This window comes from Tyto alba, unplaced genomic scaffold (genome assembly GCF_018691265.1).
Source record: "Tyto alba isolate M040663 unplaced genomic scaffold, T.alba_DEE_v4.0 Super-Scaffold_27, whole genome shotgun sequence".
NCBI classification, from domain to species: Eukaryota; Metazoa; Chordata; class Aves; order Strigiformes; family Tytonidae; genus Tyto; species Tyto alba.
The window spans coordinates 16,153,849-16,173,776 of NW_024881301.1; the positions used below are offsets into that span (position 1 = coordinate 16,153,849).

Below are 19,928 nucleotides of genomic sequence, written 5' to 3' on the forward strand. Positions count from 1 at the left end.
AAAGATATGAGAATTTAAACCAGTAAGCATCTAGGTCGTAGCATAGGTAGTTAATATATGAAACTGGAAGAAATTACTTGCCAGAAAACAAATACACAAACAAAACCTCCAGAAGAGCTTCCAGAAAACAAAACAAAACAAAACAAAACAAAAAATATTCTACATAGAATGTGTCCTAGTTTCAGTAACTTGTGGGTAGATTCAAGGGCTGATAGTGGGTGGGGGGTGTGGGGGGTGTGTGTGTGGGGTGTGTGTTGTTGTTTTGTTCATTTTTTAACCTTTTTTCCTATACTTAAGAATTGTCAGAAGCTGAAAGACTGGATGAACTTTGAGAAAGAAGTTCTGATAATGGTCTGCCTTGATCCTCCCTCCTTCTGCTGTTTTTTTTTTTTTTTTTCCCCCCTACCACTGGTTTACAAAGAAGACATTATCATAAGAAGGTATGCACCTTCTTTTTGTTAATGAGAGCAGCAATATTTTAAGCACACAGATTAGGAAAACAGACAAATAAAAGGCCTGGAATTACAACTTTGAAAACTATAGGTTACTGTTTGGAAAAAACCCAAAACATATCCATGTAAATTAGAATAAAGGCATTGGAGTTTTCCCAGTTTACATGGGAGAGCATCACTTACTTGCAACTTTGTGCAAGGTTTTGCACCATTTTTTCTAGGCTTTTAAAATATCTTCTGCAGCTTGAACTTGACATGGTAGTCCCAAATTTGTGTTTTAATATTGCTGTTTATTATACTTATACTTTTTTTGTTCCTTTCCTACCTTCTAATAAAGAAACTGAATCTGCGAGGATAAAAAAGACAGGAGGTAAAAGACTTACATGCTGCGATTCATACAAAAGTGCTGTAAGTGGCTCATCTAGATATAGTTTTGACATATGGGCTAAATTAAGACTTTAAATAGTGCAATACATCTTTTAATGCAAAAGAAATAATATAAATGGGACTCAATTAATGAGCGGAAAATGTAAAAGACATTCTGGAAAACCTATAAATTGCTTACTAAAATAAACCAGCAAAATTGGTAGATAATGACTCTTGCAGCTCACTGTCATGTCCTCTTAACCACAACATCCATCAGAAAAAAAACACACTTACACCCAGTTATTTTACTCATTGAAGCTGCACCGGTGAACACTCTGATGAGGATAATTGAAAGTCTCTTAAATTGCCAACACAGAACTAAAGGAACTAAAGCAGGACTGTTGGATAAAAAGAAAAAGTTAATCCTTCCTGCCCCATATGTTCCTGCGTGGCTCCCTGCTTCCAAATCAACAGAGAGGCATCCATCAGCAAGCTCTTGACTCCTCAAGGTGAGGGGATGTCTTCTGGTCCCTCCTCCTGCTGCTCCAGGGGGGGGTCTGCCTGCCTCCCGGGTTGCTCCTCCTGCAAGATGAGATTGGCGTGCAGGTGGACGTCGGAGCAGAGCACTGCCACGGCCCCGCGGGACGGGACGGGACGGGACGGGACGGGACGGGACGGGACGGGACGGGACGGGACGGGACGGGACGGGACGGGACGGGACGGGACGGGGGAAAGCGCAGAGGGAGGCGGGGAAGGGGCAGGTCTCTCCCGCAATCCACTGGCACTGGTGTGACAGTTTTAATTCCCCAGGTCCAGGGGGGAGTGGCACAAGGCAGCAGGACGCATTGCTGTGTGTTTAGCCACAAAATGATTAAGACAATAGAAGGTTTTATTTCCTTTCCTGTAACTGTTGATGCTACCACTATCACCATCACCTGAGATAAATAATTAACTTCAGGCTTTAGCAATTTTATTTTGTGCTTACAGAGGAAAAACTGATGAGGTGTTGTGATTAGTTGTATTACTGCTGTGAATAGTGACTTTAGAACCAACATCCCAAAACAATTAATAGTTCTGTTTAACATGGTACAAAAGCTACGTGTGCTAGTAGTTACCATATCATCTCTTATTAGTGAATAGACATGTATGTGCAATCCAAAATATTATTCCTATTCTTTGATGTAGTTGTATGAAGTTTTTTTCTTGCTAAGGTATTTTTAATTACTTCTAAGGCAATCTAGCCAAGCATGCATCTAATACCTTACCACTCTTACCAGTTCCTTAGACCTCAATGAATATTTTTCTATTATTATTTATCTGGTTTCTGACATAAGTACGGTTCTAGGATGGGGGTTTTATCTCTTATTTTCCTTCCTGATGCTTATCATACACACAGTAATTTCTGATTATTATTTCACATGTCATTTACTATAACACTTTCCAAGGTTGCTAGAATGCTCTTTTTTATTGTCTACCGAGTAGCTTCTCTGTGTCTTCATATATTTCTGACTTCTTTTTCCCATTCTTTTTCTAGTTCTGTTTTATACACTGTAGGAAATGGTGATACACTGATATTTCAAAGAAGGACAGGAGAAGACAGGACTTACATCAATAGAAGTAAAATATGCCCAATATGCCCTATCTTCAGACTGCAAATTATGATCCGAAGGGTCCTTAGTCTGAAACTCAGCAAATGATAGAGGAAGCCTCTTTGGAGAGGAAATGTAGGCTCTGGCCTTTAGTAATCTTCCAATGACAATAAACATCGATATCTTTCTTCAAAGCATTTCAGATTTTGCAAACCCATAATTTCTCTTAAGTAGAAATGTCCACATCATTTGTAATAATTTTGTAAGCTTTGTCAGTCAGCTACAGTGGTCATTGCTGTTGCGTTAAAGTGCTTGTGTCTTTGGCAGGGAATGCAAGCGCTGTTGTGGGGATGGAAGGTGTGCAGTACATCCACAGTGATACTGAAACAGATTGACAAATTTAGAGAGAAATATGGCAAATTATAAATCTGTGCTGACATTCCTGGATATATCATCATCTGGAGACAGTACTATCAGAAACTAAACTGCTCATGATATGCCCCAGAAACAGACATAGGAAGGTCTTTATGTGTACATACTGTTCCTATGTGCTATAGGTATCTATGTTTTCTTTTTTTTTTTTTTCCACCTATAACTTTTTCTCTAAAGGAAAGGCTGAGAAACCTGGACACTTAGCTATATTTGCTTTCTTATAACTGCACACATTCGGAGGCCTGAACCTTTCTATCTGTAGTTTATCATATCCTGTTTATTTCTGTTACTTTGCTTTGGTTACAGTTTAACAATTTTACATACAAAGAAAAGATGCATTTCTCTGTACTGGGAGCTTCACACAACTAAATAATATCAGTATTAAGTTTGGTCATTCACACAATCCTAGGGATAAGCAGTACAATGATTTGGATAGAATTTGGCAGTGTGGCAAAAGGTGATTGAGAGCAAATATTGGATTGAGACTCTAGAATGTATAGAATAAGCAAGCTGTTTTAAAGGAAATTAAAATATCACAATGAGGATAACATTTCAAGCAAATGGATAGAGATAGATAAAGAACATTACATCTGAATGTTGTTGAACCACTTGGGCAATAAGGTCATCTTATGGGTAGGAGAATTGTTCCACAGAACTGAGAAAAAGCTCATCATGCAGAATATTTTGAAAGACCTACCCAGTTATTGTGGTGTCTAAAAAAGAACAGCTTAATCATGGTAGGGCAGTATATTAAAGTATATTGCTTTTTTTATGATATACTGAAATCTACTAAGAAAATAGGAGTAAGAAAGAGAAAAAAAATGAAGGAAACGGTAAAGCATTAACCATGATCATCATAAGTAGGACAAAAAAGTAATGAATGTCATTCTAAGCAAGAAAGCATGCAGATAATCATCAGGGGAAAAAAATCTAACAGTGAAAAATAGGTGTTATGTCCTGGTTATAAAATAATAGGCATTGAGATAGGGGTGATTTATGTAGGAGTTTACAATGTGATGTAGCAAGGAAAAGGTTGAGGGTGATGGAGGTCTAGATGCAGGAGGAGAGTTGTGTAATAACATCTGGCTTTTAGACCAGACTGTGCAAATATCTGTCAGCAGTGTTTTAAGTTCAGCTGACTCTGCCTTTGGATAAAGGAATAATCTCATGATGCCTTAAAGTCCATTCTGGTTTTATTTCCTGATTCCATGGTTCTGGGTTATGAAGTCATCTTAACATCATGCCTTTTAATATCAGAAGTTTGCCAGAACAATTTGTTTCATAAGTCAGTTTTCAACAATGTAATAATTGTCCTTAGCCAATCCTTCTATTATCCATCAATTAGAGATTGATTTATACTGCATGGATGAAGACATTTTCAGTCTTCAGTAGTTTTTAAACCCATTGAATGAAATGTGGAAAGAAGCACCCTTTTTTTAAAAAAAAATCTCTATACTTCTCTGAAATCTTTTAAACCTTCTTATGTCACTGACCTCAGAATGTGTTTTTTCTCATTCCTGTTCTTGTTCCTTTTTAAATTCTCATCAACATCAGATAGCCTATCATCAAATCTAGTAAGGACAGTGATGCTGATTTGCACTAGTGTCTACAGCAGTTGAATCTCATTTGAAACTCTGGCCCTGTTGTAAGTTGATTATAAGATGTGTAAAACCATAATGTTTTCTGTCCTTTCTAGATCATGAAGACAGTCTATCAAGGGCTGACCTCAACTTTTATGTTTCCATTCAATCTTTGTTTTTGAAAATCAGTGAAATAGAACAATCGTTTTTCTCCCTTCAGAGAAGGTATTTCACTTCTGAATTAGTATTAATTTAAAAACACTCCTGAGGCTGCTTCAGACCCTGGTCAGATAGATAGAAATTACATCTTTAGGAATGTGTCAATGAATGTGCCATTCACTCCTCTATAGAATTAAATAAATATGTCAAGTCAATCAATCAAAAGAACAAGATGGGTAGTTTGTTTTACATATTCACGTAAATACATGTATTTTTACATTAAATATTAGAGAGTGGCGTGCTGATGCCAGAGTATAAAACTTATTTTTAATATGCAGATTTATCCATTTTAAATAAAAGACCTTGAACAACTTCCAAATGCTTTTTTTACTCAAAGATGCATAGCTTAGTGGCACTTATGCAATATCCTAAAGTGCTTTACATCAACAAAAGTTGCTATCATAGGTATTTGAGTGAATTTTTGTTTCACATTGGATTATTATTTATGTCATCCTTGCAGATATATGACTCCTTTAGAACATATTTTCATTAAGATTTAATAGGTTATTCCTAATGAGTTGGCTTCTTTCTTTCTTTGCAGTTTTTTTCCCATAGTAGCACTTGTTACTAGACAAAATCGTATTTTTAAAATAAGGTACCTCAGTGACATTTTGTAGTGAAGAGTGTGTTTCTGAACTGTTAGCAGAGCAATACTTAGGAGATAATATCTCATAAAGGTTGAAGTACTCCCTATTTTTCATGCGGCAGTATAATAAGAAACAACGTGACAGGCTGTGAAGAAGAACCTTGAAGTGGTAGCTACCTGTATAAAACTGAAAAATTGAGGGAAAAAAGTTGAGTGACCTTGCTCTGTCATATGGGTGTCATACTCACAGATCAATGATCAGTTCTAGCAGGACACAGGCACTTGCCTTAGTGACCTCAACTTGCTGTTGATGGGTGTCAGTTAGTGCTGTAGAGAATAAAAAGAAGAGGTGGACTGATGATAATTAGAAAAGAATGAAGGGGAGATAAAAGGAAGACAATTGAATAGAAATCTGTCTGCAGACACCATGAATCCTTGGAGAAGGACTATTGGCCCAGCAGGTGCCATATTTGCAGAGTTGTTTTTTTTTGTTTGTTTGGTTTTTTTTTGTTTGTTTTTTTTTTTTTTTATTTTTATTTTTTATTTTATTTTATTTTTAGTGTGTGTGTATGTGCAATTTCATGAAGCTTTGTTCTCATACTAAAAACTGTATTTCACATTTATGTACAGCCTACCACACTTTCTGAATTGTAAAAATAAGAGTGATTCTGATGAAAGACTAATTGAGTTCAGCACTTACATGTCTCTAACACAGAAGTCAAAGAAATAGCTCAGCAATGCACAGTAATACTCTGCAAAAAAAAAAAAAAAAAAGGAAACATGCTTTGCTAATTAACTAAAGATCATATCAGATACAAGATGAAATAGCCAAACTGTTTTATTCTGGGTTTCAGTAGACTGTGTTTTTTGTTTGAACTCCAGTATTTTCAGGGAGATGAGTGAATAACAAGCTTTGTATCACATTTCTTCATTGTCTAATCTATATGTTGTTGTTTTGATCCAAACTAGAAGCCCTGTAATTAACATAATTTTTACCTGCATTACATTTTAAAATCAGAACAGCAACTAAGGAACAACTCAAGATCTGAATATCTAATTGCTGCTTCTGTGTAAATTGAAAGCAACTCCAAAATGAGTGGTATAGATTAATGAAGTATACAGAGAAAATAAAATGTGTTAAAAAGATTAAATGTTATAGACATAAAGATTAAAGATATGAAGATAGACATAAAGAAATAAATATAGATATAAAGACATAAAATAAACTCCACATATCTTCCATAGTGGAGAATTTTCACCTCCCATGTTTACCTGTGGGAAATCTCATAGGGTAGATCAGAACTCAGTGGTCACTGCTAAACCATATTTTAATGTCCAAGACAGGTTCTAATGTTAAAATTTTTTAATCCTTTATATCTTCAAACCACTTTAATTTTAGTCGCTAATGTCTGTCTTGCTTTTCACTCTCCTGAAGATGATGCACAAGAATATTTTATTTCAGCATTAAAAAAAACTTCCTACTTGAACACTTTATATTGAACAAAATACCCATCCATGTAATACAGATTGCTGAATATAATAATAAAAAACTGTACATGCTTGTTGGACTTCTCTAATTGAGCAAATAAGAATTAGTGTGAGCAAGGGCTATAATCTGGTTCTAAAATGTACTTATGGGTGATTTACATGTTATATCTTTGACTGTCACTTTCTCTTCTCTCTAGTGGTTATTCCTTCTTTTTCTGCACTCACTGTATACAGGCAACCTCATGTAGCACTGGGAGATTATGCCCTCTTGCCAGGCAGCATGTCTCTGCCCCGGAGGATGCTGAATAGTACATCTGAGCCAGTTAAGAGGACAGATCAAAATCTATACTCTCACTAGGTTGCCAAGGTACTTACACCCTCACCAAGCAGGCAAAGGTTTTGTATCTTTTCTCTTATTTTTCTTTTAAAGACCATTTCTCTGCTGGTGAGATATATAACTATATCCTGCTCAGCATTTAGTTTTATGTCAGAGCCATGTTTAGGCTTATATAAATAAGAATTATGGAAATAAAGTAAGTGTGAAGACCTTGGAAATGTATAGACACACATAAATACACACTCATGTATATACACATATGCACACTTATTTGCAGCCAAAATCAGTATTGCCAAGCTTTGTTACTTCACCCTGCAAATAGAAAAACAGAATTTCACACAGATTATCTTGAACACGGCAAATATGAGTCAACCAGAAATATGGTTTAAAGACTAAGATGCATGAATCATGTAGAAGTTCACTGCCTTTATCATGAAAGTGGAGTATTATCAACGCAAGCAGGCATCTGTCAGTTTTCACTTTGATTTACTCTGCTGGGCTTTTTTACAGATGTAAAACCATTTTACCAAGTCAAATAGAGTGACAAATATAATAAACTAAATGCTCATTGTATGGGAAAATAAATGGTGTCAGGATCATGCTGAAGAAATAAAAGCCCCATAAGATATAGCTTTCATCTCTCCTAAAAGATAGACTCTAATAACTGAAAGAAAAGTAAAAACTTTCTGGAAAAAAAAAGAAGCAGTGACAAAGGTGCAGGGACATGGGAGAGGGCCAGCCCTGCTGGGGTGAAGGTTCAAATCCCTCTCCCAAAAAGCAGCTCAGCAAATGGTGACAGATGTCACCCTGACAGGGAAAGTGGCAAGCGGCCATCTCAGCTCTGCTTGTAACTTCTTTCACAAGAGTCAAGCTGCTTTTTCCACTGCATTCAGCATGCTTGTGAGTGCTGGGTTTGTTCAGAAGACAAAAAAGGGCAAGAGCTCTAGAATTCAATAGAAGGTCAGAATGGCAACCTTTTTTGCCGGGTTGGGCTTCCTTTTATACCATGACATCTGGCACCTTTACCAGAACAAATTAGAGCAATTCAATCCACCAGCAGGGAAAGTGGGTTTTCTGTTTTTCATATGGCAGAGCTACAAATTTGAGAGAAGGAAATGGGGCTCACAATGACTCAGCATAGCAATAGATTTGCTACACTTGTTTTACAGATTCATAAAACAACAAATATAATCAGTGATGAAGTTAAATATGTCCATCCTTCAGCACAACCACCACAAAAGAAAGAGAAGAAATAATTACATTGATGAGTTTGCACTTCATTTTCAGCCTGTTACAGCACGAAGCATTAACAGTTCCAAGGAGGCATGCTGCAGAATACATAGCATGCCTCCCTTTCTCCTGTCTGGCATTTTAATATCTGTGGTTAATGTAATTGCCTTTTATTCTGTATTCCAGTAAATACTAATGCACATTTTACTTAGAGATGAGAGTGTAGCCTCTTCAGACTATTTGGAATATTAAGTCAGTTACTGATATTAAACATTTTTGCCTATTTAGCCATTTTTAAGCTTTAGTGTTAATATTCTTCTCCCACACATAAATACAACCCAATTCTTCCTACTTCCTGCAAACAGGAGAGCTGCACAGTTAATACATCTTCTAGGTACATTAGCTGCAGGCAAAACTGGGTTTTACACACGTAATCTATACTCGTTAGTGGGACTCTGTTCAACGGTAAAACAATTTATTGTGTCAAATTGGACTGAACCTAACTTTCAGGGGACTTTACAGCTTTTAGTGTTAAAATCTTTCCCCTGTAAGAATTCCATTTTCATTTTGATTGTATAAGCTTTCTTTACAAAATATATCTTGCTGTGATCTTTCATTCAAGCAGAAAAAATGGGTCTTGATGAGATTGAGCAGAATTGTATGCACAATACAAAGTCCCTTCTCCATTAATAAGAAATACCATCTTCTTAATATCAGAGATATTATGCTGCCCTCTGTTAACTCAGCATTTGTAAAAATATCCCTTTCAGGCACAAATCTCACTTTCAGCCTGAGACCCTATTCTGACACATCTCTGACACCTTGCTATTGGGCTGACGGCCAGCAGATGATGCCTTTCACTTGTAGCACTGAGTTACATGAATTTCAAATCTGCCACACTGTTTCTTTCAAACTGTAGATTGTTTGACTGACTACTATACCCTTATAGAGGGCTTCTGAATGGATATATAATATAAAAAATAAGGTCTTGAAAATAGATCTTTAAGAATACCACAGGTACTCTTTAAACAGAGATAAGATATTTGTTTATGCTTTGATATGGAAGAACTTCACTCAGTGCAGACTGAGTAGGATTGAAAGACCTAAAAGTTGAGTTCCAGTGACACTATAAAATTAATCCATCACTAATTATGGAGTAACTGTTCTAACTCTACCAATAATAGCAACTTCATTTTTTTTTTTCTTTTGCTTTGCTTTCTTTTATATCATCACTTGCAATTTTTAATTTTCCAGAATTGTGATCTCTTGAAAATAACATGTGTTACTGACTTTGTTCATAGGGGCATGGTGCAAAGTTTTCACCCTTCTGTGTATTAGCTCTTATCTGCCAGTGTTTCCTCATTATATCATCTGCAAGCAGACATGATGCTGTTTTCTCAACACAAGCCTTGATACTGAAGGACATCAGTCATCAAAGAGATCAACAATATTTTAAAAAGATGTTGGGAGATTGGTAAATGCTTCTCCATCATCTAGAATGTTAGGAAAAAAAAAAAAATAAAATCTTTCTTTACTGGTTATCCAGAAGACTTCAAAAACCCCTTGAAAATGATGCCTTCATTATGGAGAGATTATTGCTTGTATAACCTGCAAGTTGAATCACTATTTTTTTGTCCTGTATTTTTTTGTTTAATTTTTGTGGAGTTGGGCACAATTTCTAGAAAGAAGAATGCAAGCCTGTTCTGGTGGAATTTTACTGTAAACCCACCCACTTTATACCACTATTTTATATAGTAATCCATAAAAATGCCAGAGCTGATATGTGAGACCTAGTTAACAGAGATTTCATCACTTATTTTCTCACAAAAATAATAGTGGTAAAGATAAACCAAGACTTCCACCATTAAGTACAATCTAATATTTAGTTGCTAGAACAAGTCAGGCTGAACAAATGCACAGAACAAAACTGAATTTACCTAGATATAATCTGTTTGCATTCATCCAATGCAAAGGATCACGCTACCAAGAATAATTTACAAACTGAAGTATGTCTATATTTGGCCCTTGCCAACACATAGGATTAGTATGAGGAACCACCTGAATTATCAACAAAAGCCTATGAATATTGTTTATTCACAGTTTGCCAAGCACTGATGGGTTAATGAATTTTAAAAGGGTACTATTATTTCAGTTAGGTAAAACAGTTACCAAGTTGAAGAGTTTACATTTTATTTAGTACAAACTGTACCGTATCTTGTTTATAATAACCAGAAGTCTTAATTTCAGATGATGTGTAGAAGTAAATGCTATGTCTTTTAATGGTCAGCTCAATCTAAGAAAAAACATCTTAACATAGTGGTTATGCTATATTCATTTATTAATATGTATCGTACCTCTTTGGAATTACTCATGTAACCTCAGTTTAGGATCAGTTTCAGCACAAGCATATATAGGGCTTTAAGAAAGTTGCATTTCACAGAGCATATTTCTACCTATAGCCATTTACTTAATGGCACTATTTATTTCAGAGTCAATATTCCTCATCTATATTGTTTCATTGGAATATACAGATTCTTGCAAATAATTAATGTCAATGAGCCCTCAGGAGAGGAGCAAAACTATCTAGGGTCTCCTTTATGGTAAATTGTTTCATGTCTTTTGACAGTAACAACTGCCTTAGAGAAATTATGTTTTAGGATACTTGGTTTTTGTATTTATTCCATATTCAAAATGACATCCATTTTACTTCTGCTACAAAGAAACCTACTACTTCCTGAACATGCTGACAGAATGTGAATTATATTTAAGGTTAAAAACACACTTTACCGTTCAAAATGCATGTCAACCAAGATAGCACTTTATTAAATTCTTTCATCTAGCCTTCCTCCCATATATTCCCCTTTAAACAGATGCCTTTTAAATGCTCTGTAATTAATGTTAAACTGGTCTGGTTAGACCAGAGGAAAAGATCCTGACATGATCGATATCACAACACTTTTCTCCAAAGCTGACTCAAATGACCTGTGAAAAGTACTTTCTAATTTTATAGATTTGCACCTTCATATCCAAAGACAGTGACCAGTGAGCAGAAAATGTAACCTGGACCTAAACCAAAATGACCTGTCCATCAATATTCAAAACCAAGATTACCAATTTAAATAGTTATTACAACTAGCAAAGCAGAAATACAGTTCAACAGAGGAATCACACTCAGATGTTAAAGCTAAAATGCAGGGATTGAAAGGAATACATTTACTTTATTAAAATCAAATTATTTTGAATTAACTTTTACATTAATCTCTTATTCTTACTAGAATACTGTACTTCAGGACTTACTGAGACATGGGATCATAAGACATTTTCTGGTATATAATTATTCTTATTGTTTATTACTAGGTATATTTATAAATACATTTTCCTTTTTTTTTTTTTTTTTTTTTTTTCCTAATTATATACTCTGACTGCATTGGTTCTCTCAGGAAAAAACAAAGCTGTGTGCCTGCACATGCAGAAACATTTTTCTTCTTTACTAGAGTGGATATCCAGGATTATTTTGCAGATAAAGGTAAAGGCTTGTAGAAATCTGAGGCAGAAAATCTCATCTCAGATGTTCAGGGATAGGTCACCTTTCCAGTGGTAGGAATAACTCTCCCCTCACCCTCAGGACACAGACAGTCAAGGTTTCCTTTCTCTAGTGAATGAGAAACACACCTGCCTGAAAATGAGGGTTTTCTACTGATTTGTTGTAGAGAATTACAGTAATGGTTATTAAGCTGAATTTCACAGAGAAGGACAAAAAAAAATCTGTAATTCTTTGTTCTGTATGTGCAGAGTAGCAGTCATGCACTGTCCTCATAATAGTAGTCTGTCACAAAAACAGCCTAGTTTCATCATGGGCTTACAGCCAAACATTTTGTGTGGGCTAACAATAGAAAATGATTTCATAGGCACAGGGTCTGCCCTGAGCTCAGCCAGAGGCCTGAAGTCATTCACACGAGCTCCCTGTTCCACTCCGTCCTTTCCCCTTGTGCCCTTCATTGACATCCAGAACACAAACCTTCTTGACCAAATTTGATATTTATATGAAACACTCTCTTGCTTGCAACTGACCGATTTCCAGTGCCTTTAAGTACTTAGCTAAAACCTCAGTATGAAAAATTGGAATTCTGACACTCAACATAATCAACATATCATGCATTTGACAAATGGAATAAAAATGTGGTATCTTCTTCAAAATGGACAAATTAATTTTCTGTGTTCAAGGGCATACTAGTTTTGAATTAGGTTTAGCCTTTGAATAATGTAATGAAGGTGTTTGTTGCCATGAAAACCCCTCCTAAAATGCTATTTCTCACCTGACAACACACATACATGGGTGTAGTGATGAGTCACTGTTGTGGTTTGGGACTGGTCAGCTGGCAACCACCACGCAGCCACTCTCTCTCCCTTCTCTTCCATCAGTAAGAAGGGACAGAGAACCACTTTTGGGGTTTGAGATAGGACTGGGATGGGGAAAAACATCACCCTATATTGTCACGAGCAATAGGCAGACTTGTTAGGGGAAGAAAAAAAGAACATACATTTATTACAGACACTAACAACATGTAACAGAGTAGGACAGTGAGAAGCATTGCCACATCTTGAGTACACCTTCCCCCCACCCCTCCCTTCTTTCCGGGCTCAGCTCTGCTTCCGATATCTCTACCTCCTCCCTTCAGCGGCACAGGGGGCAGGGAATGGTGTGTGTGTGTGTGTGTGCATGTGTGTGTGCGCGCACAGTCAGTGCTGCCGCTTCTTCTATCTTCGGTGGGGGGAGCTTCTGGAACTTGTTCCCTCTGATCCATCATGGTCTCCCTCTCACAAGAGACAGTCCTCCACAAACTTTCTCCGACATGAGTCCCTCCCACAGGCTGCAGAATTTCCTTACACTTCTCTGTCGTGGGTCACTATCTTTCTTCAACTGGAGTCCCTCCCATTGGCTGCAACCCCTTCCCAAGCTGCTCCGGTGTGGGACACCCCCGCATGCTGCAATCCTCCCAGCACTGAATTACAACAGTGGGGTCTACCTTTTCCCTCAAGACCTCAATCTTTTTTGGGCACAGCACCTTGATCACCCAGGTGAAAAACACAGGCCATAAGTCAGTGTCTGCTCCACCACAGATCTTCATGGGTGGCAGGGAGGGCCGCCCTGCCATCTCACCACAGGATACAGGGGGGATCTCTGCTCCGGCACACCTCCCCCCTCCTTTCTTCCTCTATTCCTCCACTGACCTTGGTGTTTATGCAGCTGCAGCAACTCCTCACAAGTCCCACTGCCCATCACCACATCCCTTCTTAAATACGTTATCACATAGGCACAGCTGATTGGCTCAGTTTTCGAGCAGAGGTGGAGCTGGGGGAGCTTTGAGAAGCTTCTCACAGGGGGCCACCCCTATAGCTCCTTCCCCTGCTACCAAAAACCCCACCACTCACCCAAACCCAGGACAGTCACACAGGTATTGTTTCTCAGACCTGACTGGGAGATGTTACTGAGAGAGACTTACTTGCCTCAGCCTGAGAAAAGTAACATGAAAAGTGGGATTTCCCAGATGTTAAAGCACTATACAAGGACTCAGGCACTTGGTATTAAAATGTGATACCTTACAGAAACTGCTTCTTCCATGTGTCACACAGCCCTTCCTCACTGCTCCCTATACTCCAGGAGCCAGAATCACAGCTGTAAGGGACACTTCTCATGGATATCTTTGGGATCCAGCCAGCCACTCACCACATCTAGTAAGATCAGACCTCTAAAGAAAAAGGAGAATCTTATTTCATCGTGGTCCTTTGTAAATTCATTTACTTGTTTGAATTTCACATGTCAATAACAGAAAAGTAGTGCACAATATATGCTTTACACAGCCAATGGTAAAATTAAAATTTTAAATGCTTAAAGAGAGAAGTGTAAACTTTTTCAAGATTGGCTATCAGATACAAGGGAAACCTAATAAAGCTTTTCTTCAAAGCTTTGTGCTGTTGCAGGTTTGCTTGCTTTCTGTGGGTGGTTTTAGATTTTTTGTTTTAGCTTGAACCTGGGAAATCCTTAAGTATGACAGGTTCCCCTTTAATCAACAACTTCAGCCTCCCAAAATTGTTCTGTTTTTTTTCAGATAAGGATATAATTTATGGCAGGTGCACCTAGCCTGATGAAGATGCAGCTTCCTGGCTGTTGAAACACAGTAACTACTGGTTCCTTTTTCTGTGCCGTTGTTCTCAGGTCTTTATGTTAATTGGAGCCCTTAGCCAATAAGAGCAGATACTGACCACAGATGTCTCGGGTATAAATGGAGGAGCCATGTTGGGCTAGTCCTCTTTGGAACAGTATGGCTGAAGTTAAGGATCCCCCCTCCCTCTCCAAGGTCAGGATGCCACACAAAGAAACTCCTTCAGGTTGAAAGCCTTCTCTTTTCAGGTGAGTGATTGAGCATTTTGGATTGTCCTTACATACTAGGAATTTGTTTTTATGTAATTGATCATACAGTAGTAGTTTTTCCTCTCATGGGCGTTTGGATCAGCAGTTTATCAATGATTGCTGGAGTGCCAATTGATTGTACCTGAAATAAATTTTGTTTTACATATATCCTGTTTATTTTGAGAGCCTCTACAACATATTTTTGTAATATTTCATAGCTATTATTTTCTTCCCAATGTAATTTTTTTTGGCTAAATCTATAGAAACAAGGAACCATTAGCAATGAAATGTGTCCCAGGATGTAACAATGTAAATTGTTTCTTTCCTCATTCGGTGACAAAGAATGACTGAAATCATAATTAGTTATTTTAAATGTATTCCTAACACAGATTTGAGATTATTTTTAATAACTGGGTCTGTTTTACCTCCCTAGATTATTAGATATAACCTGTAGGGCTTAATCACAGAGTTTTCTGTACTCTCTCATCTGTTTTTACTTATCATTTAGTCAAATAAAGGAAAAAGTAAATTTCCATGGCACATTAGCTTTTCCTTTGTAAGTTTTCCTTTTAGCATGCCGCTTGTTTTTCTGTTCTCTACTTCTAGTATTTATTTAGCTTCACCTCAAGGATAAGATCTTACCTTCAAGGGGCAGAAATGAGTGGATGAACTGGTGATTATAACTTGTTTTGGATCCCACAAGTTTTCCTCTGTTTTTAATTATCCAGCATAGTTTATGCATATTCATATTGTTTTTTATACAGCACTGGTGCAGTATGTCAAACACATTTGCAATATACTCCACAGCATTTCCAATAACCACTGCTATTTATAGCAACAGTTCATGTTAAGCATTTGGAATTACTATGAAACAAAATGGTTGTGTATTTTAAAAATTACTTGTAATGATGATTATTTTCCGCTGAAACTGGAACATCTAAATGTGTTTTCAGATATATCCCAGTTTCCTCATTCATATTGAACACTATCAGGAGGGATTAGTGATGAGCATATAGAGTGGAATGCAAAAACTCTGCTAATTTACTTTATGGACTGAGAAACACTCCTTAAAGTTGCAGAACTGTGCTTGTGTATCTCAGAAGGAAAAAGATTAGACTCAAGGAAAATTAAGGAGACATGAATGTAGGTGTTCCTTTTTACACCCATATGATACATATAGCGAAAAAATAAAGAATGTATATGTTTTAATTATATTTACAAATAGAACATAAATTTAATTTGACTGCATTTTATCTGAAAGTTTTGTTTAAATTCTCATTGGTGAATGTGATAAATTTGGCACAGGAAGGAAAACAAAATAAGTCATAGCTTTAATCGAGCACCCTTGCTTGAACACTGCAGGACTGCTGTGAAAACTTTTATAGATTTTTTGAATCCCATAAATATGAGTTTTCTGGTACCTTATATGGATATTCTCTGTCCATGTCTGAGGTACACAAGATATGAGTTCCCCCCAGTGATTCTGATAAACCTTTGGCACCAAAGTGCCCAGACTGACTAAGTCTTGGAAATAAAGTTTGCCTTCCCCAGGCATCTCCAGCAACTCTGGCTGAAGATGAAATTATTTTAGCTTTACTTTTAACGATTCCAAGAACTTGTAGCAGGTATGAGTATTACACATATGGGCACTTTGCCCACACTTGAAAGCAAATTACTGTCAAGCTACATGTCAGACTACATGGACAAAACCAACAAACAATATTATTCCCTACCTTAGTGGCTTCATTGCTCTGAAGTGTTCTGGGAGCATACTCTGCATTTCAAGGGTTCTGTAAAATCAAATATCTTCTGTATACTTGTATCCTTTCTCTTGTCATGCCTCGTCCTATAATTAGGTTAGAATAGCATTTCTATCTCCTTGCTACCTCAAGACCATGATTTCCCAAATGCATGAAATCAATCATTTTCCTTTCCTTTACAAAGCTTTCTCTGTGTATTTGTAGATTTTTACCCATTTTTGTCTTATTCCCCAAGAATGTGTTTTTGCCATTCTGTGTCTTACAAATTTTTACTGCTCAGATTCTGGTCCCACAAAAGTTATATTCCTGATGAGACAGATATTGTAATAATCCCTTTGAGAGCATACTGACTTCCAAGGGCATCACCATTGCCTGGTGAGAACACAGGCATGATGACTGATTTATTCCTTGCCCAAGAAAGATTTATTTCAGCTTCTATTTGCCAAAAGGAGCTTCCACATTTGCTAAAACATTCAATGATACAACAGGTAAAAAGAAAATTAATTGAACTTCAGAGCCAATATCTGACCTCAAACTGTGTTGACATATTAGTTTGGTTTGGTTTGCTGGGGGAACAGAGACTGAGCTGGAATTTTTATTGTTGGGTGCTTCATGCTCTTAGATGCTTGGATTGCATGGAATTTAGTGTTTCAAAATATGCCCTCCTGGCACATTTAATTCCTGGCCATTCAAAGCACAAATTATGCAGCTATATTTGTTTTGTTTAAGGGAGTTTCAGTATTTTCCTGCTTATCACAAAAACCACTAGCCAGAAGAAGAAACTTTATGCTAGAAATCAGTCTCATTTTTTACACTGACTATAATTAAACACTGAAATCCTTTAATCAACATGCTGTTGAACTCTGTCTCTGCAAGTCTTTAAATTAAGACTAAGAACCTTTCTAAAAGAAATGTTATAACTCCACCAGATGTTATCTGTGCTCACATACTACAATACTAATTAACAATGTAAAGACTTAAGATACATATAAGAATTATGGGAGAAAATCTGTCATGTTTGTCATTTAAAAATTTGGTTAAGTGACCAAGAAGTCTAATCCAGTGGCTGGAAATTGATCACAGAATAAAGATGTTTTGCCATCTCTTCAACCTGGTCAGACATACCTGTGAAGAGAGCTGTAAAAGGGACTGTAGAAGATGCCCTTCACACCATAAAAATAAGTCTTTATTTGGACACCATCTGAGCTGCTACTGAAGTTGACTGAAAGTAGATTTTCAGCAAGAATGAGTAACTGCAATGCTGAGATCATTACTGAAAATATGGTATATGTAAGAAGGAACATTTTAAATTCATTCAGCTTTCTTCTCACTATTGATTTTTAGTTAGCTATTATTTTAGTTGTATGAATTTATTTCAGTCTTACCTAACTTCCATAAAGAACAATTTTTAAGTTTCTGAATACTTACTACTTCCTTCAGGAAAGCATCACAATCTTTGTGTGTGTGTGCCTAACAGAGGTCTTATACAAAGGTAATTATCTATAGAATTCCCTTCTAAAGTAGAAATTGTATGCACGAGAATATACCCTTATAATGGAAGAAAAGATCAGAATTGTACTCAGTTCCTTTATCGCCGTTTTTGTTGCTCATTTTGGTAATGAGGGAACCTTGGCTTTTCTCTACATGAAGGACTGAGGATCCCAGGATTCTGAGCAATCATATAGCTGCAGCAGACCTCTTAGGAACACAGACATGCTTAAACTTGAGGAAAGCAAGGTGAATGTTGCCCTTTGACTCAAAGAAAAACAACTGGATGTACATGATCCATATGTTACAAATGGTTAGTCTTTAGGAACATGGTACCTGGCAAATCAATATCACAGTGTTTGAGAAATGCTGTTTAGAGAGTGGAATGTAGTTGGTTTGAAATCCTGTTCTTGATTCTGAGATTGTTGCCTATCACTCAGCTGCTGCCGTTTCAATATAAAATCCAAACACTACAGCTCAAATAGTGACACAAAGTATATTAGGACGATACTGTACACTCAAGTACTTGAATGCAAGAGATCCCTATGCTGAGTTAGTATTATTATCAAGATTAAGCAAGCAAAAGGGAAAAATGAGAGAGCAGCAGAGACAGCTGAAATGCTGTCAAAGGGGAATGAAAATATTCTTCTTATTAATTTATTTTGTATTCAGGATTTAGGATTTACTGATGAATCTTTTTGTCACATCATCGATCATAACCTGGCACTAGAGAGAAGGAAGACAGAAAAAATAAAAACCTGCTTGTTACTGTAAACTAAAGAGCATGAACATCCATCAAAGACAAACAGATGGAAGATAAAAAAGCGTTGCCAGAGCCAAGTGATCTGTACTGATATTCTTTTAAACATTTATTAAAATGCTCTAAATGCAGATTCCCTTTCTTTTGCTAAATATTTATTGTTATTTCTTTTACTGTGGGCTGGAAACTGCAAACAGTGATAAATTAATTGTAAAGGTTTAATTTTACTCTTGCTTTTATAAATACATGTATATCTTCTGTTGAAGTGCTATTTTTTAAATTCTGAATTAGCAGAGATGCATCCCATATCAACTGTTAAGTAAGATGTTCTTTCCTCTAATTTGAGAGCTTCACAGGACAAAGTATCTGTCATTAGTGGAGGACAGATACTGCACAAGAGACCTGATACAAAGCTAGCTGCTACCAGTGGAAGTCTTTGCATTGATTCACTAGGCTTTAGATCAAGCCAGAGATCAACTCCTGTGTACCCTCAAACCATAAATATCTGAGATTTTACTTATAAAGAGATACAGATATTTACTTCTTAAGAGGTAGTCTGCCAATTTATTTCCAAATTGGATCTAATGTAACCATACCCTCAGATTATGCAGTATCAAAGTATATACAAGAATGACTTGTCTTTGTAGATAAAATTGCAAGATGTAACATTTATAATAGCAGTAATACCGGGCCTTAGATAGCAAGTGAAAGAAAGGGGTTGACTGTAAAGACTGTGCTCTGACACATAATTCCCAGTGGGAAACTTCTAACAATGGAAGCCTGAGTGTGCAAAAAACAAAATTCAAAGGGACTTGCTGAGGGGCCACTCAAGTAGCTCTACCCAGCAACTGCACCAACAAAGCTGAAGGGAATGGAGAGGACCTCTTTTGGCTACAGGGGAAAGAGGAAATAAGTGTTTTTGAGGAACATCACAAATAAAGCTGAGAAGAAAAAATGTTAGGAGGTTTGAGGAGGGTGAGTTGAAGTCAAAGAAAGTGTCATGAGCTTAGCTCATGTGGATGTTAATGAAAGACAGAGGGACAATGTGAAAATAAATGAAGAGATTTGACAGGAAATCATATACATTGTAGTCTAGAGCAATGTGATACACCTACCAAGGAAAAAAACAATTCCATAAAGTAATAGATTTAGAATTAAGTTTAACATATCAGGAAAAAGATCTATGTACCAACATAGACAGTATGTTGAACTAGATTTCTCAATTCAAA

General features: G+C 36.7%; 1 protein-coding gene across 22 annotated transcripts in view; it reads right to left on the reverse strand.

Moving 5' to 3' along the window:
• The window catches only part of CDH19 (cadherin 19), a 122,659-nt gene that overhangs the window by 87,552 nt on the left and 15,179 nt on the right, over nt 1-19,928 (reverse strand). For 8 of the 22 annotated variants that reach the window (XM_042797887.1, XM_033010668.2, XM_033010658.2 and 5 more), the window contains one exon: nt 1,113-5,976. The exons of 8 other annotated variants lie outside the window; for them this stretch is intronic. The gene's annotated coding sequence lies outside the window, so the exon portion shown is untranslated. Of the gene's footprint in view, nt 1-635; nt 5,977-19,928 lie in introns of all 22 variants that reach the window. 6 more of the 22 variants (XM_033010663.2, XM_033010659.2, XM_033010666.2 and 3 more) reach the window with 5 other exon arrangements.